The sequence below is a fragment of the Egretta garzetta genome, unplaced genomic scaffold, assembly GCF_000687185.1.
Source record: "Egretta garzetta isolate BGI_Z169 unplaced genomic scaffold, ASM68718v1 scaffold426, whole genome shotgun sequence".
Lineage (NCBI taxonomy): Eukaryota > Metazoa > Chordata > Aves > Pelecaniformes > Ardeidae > Egretta > Egretta garzetta.
The window spans coordinates 2,122,544-2,130,456 of NW_009259977.1; positions in this window are offsets into that span (position 1 = coordinate 2,122,544).

Consider the following 7,913-nt stretch of genomic DNA (forward strand, 5'->3'; position numbering starts at 1 on the left):
CTGGCCCCTGGGAAAGCCGTGACGGCATCTGAGGTGCAGAGCCCGTCACTCGGGTCTGACACGCTCCTGCAGGATGTTAGCACTCTTGGCCAGGGACTGGGAAAGTCCTATATGTTACCCCGTTGTGTTCGAATAGTTTAATTGCGGGGCTTGGAGCAATGTATAGGGCACTCCAAATTGTAAATAACATTTATGACTCAATTGTGTTTTCCTAAATATTTGCCATAGTTGGAAACCAATGCTCTTCTGTGAACAATGGGAGAACATTTTGTTCTGATTAGCACGCAGAGGGACGAGGGCGAACGCCAGCAGCTCACTCCCATTATCGTCCTTCCTGGCTTGGCCAATCCACCAAGGGGCTGGGGACAATGGAGGCCAGGTTGTGTCCATCAAGAGCTGGGTGGGGTTCATGGGTGGGGGTTCGTGTCTCGATGGGTGTGGGAGATAATGGCATGGCTTCACACTGAGCATCTCCATCCACGTGAGCTCGGGTGCCAGACGTTACTTGAAGCATTTTATTTGTTTTTTTATTTCGTTCTCCCATGGCTGAAATCGAGCCCTAGAGTTGGATGCACAGAGCAAGGCTGGACACCATCCCATGACCCTGTCCCACCTCGGGCAGCCCCCAGCAGCTGGGCACTTTGGCAGGAGTGTTTCGGCAGGTGAGTTGGCCGAGATCAGCACACGCCGTCCATGTGCTCTCCGGCTTGACGGGATTACGAAGCCTCCCATGAAAAGGCTCTTTTCACCTTCCCAGCGCTGAGCTTATCCCACCGCAGAGCCATGCCCTGCTGTCCCCTGCCACCAGCACTGTCCCTGCCTGATCGGGGCTCCCCCCAGCAAAAAGCCCATTTAGGGTCCCACTTCCATGGCTGCACCCATCCCTCTGCTGGGGGTCCCCACCTTGGGGTGCTCCACGCAAAGCTGGGGGATTTGAAGCTGCTGTTAAACGTGACTCAGCCCCGTCCATCCTTCGGCTCTAATGCAATCAAGCTGGCATGGGCGGGCAGCCCCATCCGCCTCTGTGGGCGCTGGGGAGCCGGCAGCTTGGGCAGTGGGGGGGGGCCGAGGGTGCCCCCCTGCCTGGGTGAGGGGTGATGGGTGACCAACGTCCCCTGGGCATCCCTCGTGGGCTGGTCACCAGCAGCAAATGTTGCTGGCCTCCCCTCTCCCCAATTTAATGAATTTCTTTTGATTTCCAACCTCTGGGTCAGGGATAATGGAACCCAGACCAGCATTTCCATTCCAGTTTGCTGTGCATTGTGCTTGTTAAGCTTTTTTTTCTCTTCTCATTTTTTCTTTTTTTTAAATCAAAAATTCTCGCTCTGCTCCAGAGCACCAGCTGGAAGATAATACACATTCAAAGGCGGCGAGGAAGGTGCATGCAGGGGATTAAATTAGAAACGTTTCCCTGGGACAAAATTTTTCAGAAGAAAAGAAACAATTATTTGGAGGGGGTGAGGAAATCGGAACCATATTGTGTTATCTGTTGACTGGAGGTTTTCTTCGAGAGATTTATTTTTTTTTTCCCCCTGAGCTATGCACTGGAAGTAAAACTTTGTGGCGTTCCCGAGTCAGTGTGCTGTAAATCCATCTGAAAGATAACTCATTCCGAGGGCTGCTCCGGCCGAGCTCCTCTTCCTCCAATGGTTTTGAAGAGAGGTTGGGGACACCCACCCTGGCAGAGAGGATTGGGGTCCCAGCATGAGCTCTGCTGGCTCTCGGGGAACGGGGTTTGGGTCCATCAGTCAAACTGATGATCAGCTGAACCCCCCCCATGACAACTCTCTTCTGGCTGTGTTTTCCCAGCTGATCCCATGGTCTCGTCCCACTCCCTCCTACTGTTTCTCCTTGAGGCCCAAATAGGTCCCAGAGCTGAAAAGGGGAGGACATGGCTGGGCTTCTTGCCCTACATCAGCCCTGGGCCGCTCCAGCTCCCTCCACGGCCAGGGGCACCTCGGGTGACATTGTCAGACCAGAAATAAGCAGCTTTGGTTTTTTATTTTCTTTTCCTAGAGGAAAGTTATTCACTTTTGGGGTATTATGGATGCATCTTCCAAAAGCTGCATTCCCCTGGCCAGCTGTACTGCTGGGTGCTCCGAGGCACCTTGAGTGCATCACCCACAAAACCACGGAATGGGGAGGAAATAGCTGGGAGAGGCCCCCATGTGCACACAAATTAATCGGTACCATTCTGCTCCTGGGCAGGGTCCCTGTGGGAAATAGGTGGTGCCAGGAGGCGGGGGGATGGACCACAGGGGGTCCCACCAGAGGATGCTTTGGTGTCTGCATGGGGGATGTGGCATCATGCGGCCCCTCCAAACGCATTCTGCACGTGTTCGCTGGGGATGGCTGGGGCTCAGGGCTCGCTGCCTTCCTCCCTGCTGAAACCCGAGCGTGCTGCTGCATTCAACCCTCGCTTGGCCATGGCCCTGCTGCAGGAACTCTCCAGCCCTCCTGCTCAGAAAGGTGGCCCCAGCTCCCTGCCTGCCGGCCCATCCCAGCCCTGGGGCTATGGGTCTGGAGGTGGATGTGAGCCGTAGGACTGCTGGGAGGTGTGCAAGCACCTTCAGGAGGGACAGGACGGGTGAGTGGTGTCCCCCAAACTTCATCCGTGGGTGATGTGGGTTTAGAAGGGTGGAGGGGAGGAAAGGCTGGAGGGGCCCCTACGTATCCTCCTGGGGAGAGGAATCACCGGCTCAAGGACACTCGTGTTTAACCTGTGCTGAAGGTCAAGCTCCTGTCCCTGCACGTGGCGGGGACGTGCTGGACAGCGGACCATGCCGGTGCTGCCCCTTGCACCCTGGGTCCTGCCCTTCTGGCAGCTGAGTTTCCCCTCATGGGTGACCAAACACAACAGGTCCAATTTTCTGCACATCCAAACTCCACGTCCCAACATGCCCACGAGCTGCTGTTAGTTCCTGGGGACGGGTCCCTCAGGGAAGGTCATCACCTTCAGCTTTGTATTGTGTTGCTGTAGAAGTTTCCTTGCTTGGATTGTTTTGGGTTTTTTTTTCCTGACATCATTGCAGGTTTGGGTTTTTTTTTTACTTCTGCAGCCCTCCGACCCACTGCCGGGTCCCCAGGGACACCGGCCGTGCTGCACACCCAATGCTGGGGCTCCCCAAGGCGCAGTGTGTACCAGCCTCGTGATGCCAGCCAGCGGGAGGTCTGGGCTGCAGGATTGGACCGACTTTTTTTCCTTTTTGCCAAGATTACGGCCTTTTGAAAGCATGAAACCCCCTAGCAAGCACAGCTGGGTTTGTATTTCCACACGGTGGCCGCCGGCTGTGGCAGGGTCTGATCCTGCAGTCCTGGCCAAGCTCATCTGGGCTGCTCTTCCCCCCGAAAAAAGGAAGCCTCCCTGGGCTTTTTTTTAATACTGCATATAAATGTCTGCTCCTGTTGTTGCTGCTGGGGAACACAAAGTGAATATGTACAGGCCGATGGGCTTTAGCTCATCCCTTGTACACAGGGAACGGCTAAATCAATCTGTGCTTGCATAATTTGGGAAGACCCATCAGTGCGGCTTTTGGAGTGAGGTGGAAGGGACAATGCCCATGTCAAGGGGAGGGGGTGTGGGAGGGTGGATCAGACCCATCAGTCAACCAGCAGACTTTGGACACTTCATCACCTTGACCGCCACGTGAGGCTTTGGCTCAAGTCTCATTGAATATAAAGTTGCTTTTGAGGTGTGTTGATCATCTACCTGTCTCCAAGCCCCAGGAGAGCTGTCTTCTGGTGGTGAGATGGAAACCTGTGTTGCGTGTTGGTGTGCACCACGTTTGCTCTCCCACAGGGATTTAAGGCTCATTAAGGAAAATCTTTGATGATGAATTCGTATTTGGAGGCTCTGCTTTCCCATCGGGGTTTATTTCTGCTGCAGGAACACAGAGAGGTTCCCGACTCCATCATCCTCACGCTGGCCACTGGGCCCTGGGGGGACGTCTGCCCCTCGCCAAACCACCTTGACCTGACAGCCTTCCTTTAAAAAACCCTCTAAGCTTGGTGTGAAAATGCTAAGATTCAGGGAAAAAGCCATTCCTTCCATGTGATTTTTTTGCCATCCATCCAGGCCAAAAAGCTTTCTCTAGGTAAAAGCATGGATTTGATACGTGTTTTGGGAACGTGGCCCCTGCCGTGGGGTCAGCGGTGAGGAGCTGCTGGAGAACGCGAGCTTGTGCCTGCGCAAGGTCCTTGTGCAGGGCTGATGGGACGGTCCTGCTGGTATCCATGCTAGCAGCCACAATGCCCCAGCCCCAAGATTTCCTTATTCCTGGATCATTTATAAATTATAGTTATTTGTTTTAAAGTAGCCACCCTTCAGGCTGGGAGTTCCCGTAGAAAATATGTGTATTCATATACCTTCCCTGCTCCCAGCTGCTTTTAGAAGCTGGCTTTACTTTAACACATATTAAAGGAAAGAGCTGTTTTCCTTCCCAGTAGATTAAGTTTGGCTAAACAATCCAGTGTGAACTGCTGGGCATGAGGCAGAAACCTGTAGGCTAAATTACCCAGCTGCTATACGTTTAGACCAGCATGGGATGAATTTCAGGATCGTATATTAGTTTTCATTTAATCTGATTATTCTGGGCTGGAGTTCCTGGAGGGTCTTCAGGTTATTGTCAGTCAAAAGAATCTTTAAAAGCTTCCATTTGCACTAAACTTTTCCCATTAGAAGTCTATTTTCATTATGGATCGATTTTTATTTTAATGAAAAAATGATTCTCCCAACCCCCTGCTTTTTTTTTCCTCCAGCTGGGGTTAAAACTGAAGCCGCAGCAGGGTCTTGCCGCTCAAAATGCCATTTGCCTCTTCTGCGGGGGCTGTTGGCTTGGTTGAAGGAGCTCAGGCAGGCGATGAGGGGGGCAGGTAATGGGGAAAGGCAGCTCCTCAGCTCCCAGCAGTGCTTCCTGGTACCCGCCTCATCCTCCCACCCTTCCCTCACTGGAAAAGCACTTTAAGTGGCTTGAATCCTGGGGGAAATCCTAGCTCAAAAGTCTTGGTGACTAATGTAGGACGAATTGGTCTTAAAAGCCCCCGCTGGATGGCTCAGAGTTGCGCTGTCAGCTCACAGGCTTGTTTCTATCCTCCGCTGCCTCCTCTCAGTTCCAGTTTTTCCTTCCCGGGGCCAGGAAAGCAGCAAACCCCACTTTGCAGTGGTGGGGCCGTCCTTGCGGGCTCCATCCTTTGGGCAGGAGCGCAGCTTTGTGGCACCTCATGGCTTCGGGCTGCCCGGCACTGAGCTGAAAGCACCTCCCTGGGGCATCAGCCCACCTCGCCCCACGGCTGCAGGTGAGATGGCAAAGGGCCAAGAACCTAGTGAGACCCCATCTGGACCCCTGTGTCCAGTTCTGGGCTCCCCAGTTCAAGAAATATGAGGAACTACTGGGGAGAGTCCAGAGGAGGGCAACAAAGATGATGAGGGGACTGGAGCATCTCTCCTACGAGGAAAGGCTGAGGGAGCTGGGCTTGTTTAGCCTGGAGAAGAGGAGGCTGAGAGGGGATCTCATCCACACGTACAAATATCTGAAGGGTGGGTGTCACGAGGATGGAGCCAGACTCTTCCCAGTGGTGCCCAGCGCCAGGACAAGGGGCAGTGGGCACAAACTGAAGCAGAAGAGGTTCCAGTTGAATGTGAGGAAGAAATTCTTGACTTTGAGGGTGACCGAGCCCTGGCACAGGCTGCCCAGGGGGCCTGTGGAGTCTCCTTCTCTGGAGATATTCAAAGCCCACCTGGATGATGCCCTCTGCACCCTGCTCTGGGTGAGCCTGCTTGAGCAGGGGGGTGGGTCTGGGTGATCTCCGGAGGTCCCTTCCAGCCCCTGCCATTCTGGGATTCTGTGTAACCCATGCCAGGGTCATGTTAGGAAAAAAACAATAGAGACATCCAGAACTAAACCCTAAACCCATGTTCTTTATTTATGCAGGATTTTACATTGGATGTGCCAGCCTGAACCTTCAGGAGCCCACGTGCCATCCATGGTGCTCCGGTAAGTGACCTCAGCGCTGCCACATTGGGGGACCAGGATGATGCCATCCTGGTGCAAGGTTTCACAGGGATGCCCACATCCCGGTACCTTGTCACTGCCTAAAATCCTCAGTTCGCTCAGGTTTTGCACTCAGGCAGGTGGGGAGGAGGGAGCTGAGCTGTGGCACCGAATCGTCCCCGTGCGAGTTGTGCCCCGTCTGTGACTCCGGGCACCACGTGGGTCCCCCCCAATGGCATCAGGGTTTTCCATCCCACTCTGCCTCCTCCTTCCCCCAGCGAGCCAGAGGTGAGAACAAGCCTCTGCCTTCAGTTTTCCACAGTTCGTGGGATCTTGCCATGCCCTTCATGTCACCGAAACACTGGATTTTCCCCTGTTTCCCCCAGCCCAGGCTGGAAACTTGCTTCCTCCGTGGTAGCAGCTCCGCATAAGATTGCACACTGTTGAGCTGTTCCCTGTGCATGCCTGTTGCTGGGACAATTATACTAAAATCACACCACCTGCAAGCGGTTAGTTAGAATAATAAATAAGTGATAGATTATCAAATAAAGTGTTGGCTTCAGATGAGGTCATCCTAGCACCATGTCGTGGGTCTCGGAGGGTTTGCAGGCTGCTCTCCTGCCGCTGATGGGCTAAATAGCTCTTGTATCAGTCAATAAAAAAGTTGTAGAGATTAAAGAATCAATTAGGCGTTAGCCAAAGGGGCAAAAGCGTAACCCAAACATGCTGATAAAATCCAGTAGGTGATTATGGGAATGGTTCTTATTTCATTTTACTTTAGAAAGGAATAATTGGTCGTTATAGAGCATGGAGTGACCTGGGCTGGATACTTTTCCAGCTTTACAGAAGAGGAAATCCTAGCATTCGGCTCGCAAACACAGAGGCACGCTGTGCTTTAGGGCCGAATGGGCATTTTTGGGGTCCTTACTTTGAGGAGCATCATTTTGTCCCCGCAAAAGAGGCGGGCGGAGCTCGCTTGGTTATTTGGTGCAGCCTCAGCACCCTGACCCACACAGACACACGTGTTTGGGGTAAGAAGAGCTGCTCCCAGGGAGGCGAGAGGGCTGGGACTGAGCATCCGTGCCTGGGTATTTTGGAGCCCCAGGACTCTGCTGCTTATCACACAAACTTTGGTTAACCAATTAAAATCTGATGGGCTGAAAAAGCATTTGGGGATGTATATATTAGCGGATCTTTTTCCGATGTTTACCATATGGCCTTCCATTTTCCAGGAACACACATCTGCAGCGCCGGCCCCCGGCTGACAGCTCGCCGTCGGGAATCGGGCTGCGCAATGTCACATTCTGCTAATTTATGTGAACACTTATTAAGTGTTAGTCTAGAGCAAAGCCTTACCTCATTTTGGGCCAAAAATAGGGAGTACCTGCCGGGGCATGGCTCCTTGGGAAGGAGGGACCGGAGCATCCCAGCTGGCACACCCAGTGCCCATGGGCTGCTCCACGGATGCGCAGCTCCCCGGGGGCAAGCAGGGGGATGAGCAGCAGGATGGGTCCCTCTGGTTTTTGTGTGTTTCTGCAGAACGGGGCATTTGCCAGATTGTTTACCAGGAAGGAAAATTCAAATGAATTATCACTCCCTCCACCCCACCCCACCCCCCCGCCTTGTAGTAACATGAAATATTTGGTTTTACAAGGGGAAAAAAGCATGGATTGCATGGTTTCAAGTAATTTCTGTTTGGACCTCTTTCTGAAGGGGAAGCATGATGCTTTTGAGTGGGTTTTTAAGTCATTTCCACCCCGCAAAAAGCACGGGCTGCTCACCACTGCCATCCAGAGCAAACATCCATTTTGAGATGGAGCAGCTCCCCAGGAAGAGCCACTCTGCCTGCACACTCACTCCTTTTCCTGCTTAAAGGGGAGAGATTTACAAGCAAAAAAAAAAAAAAAAAAAAAAAAAAAACTG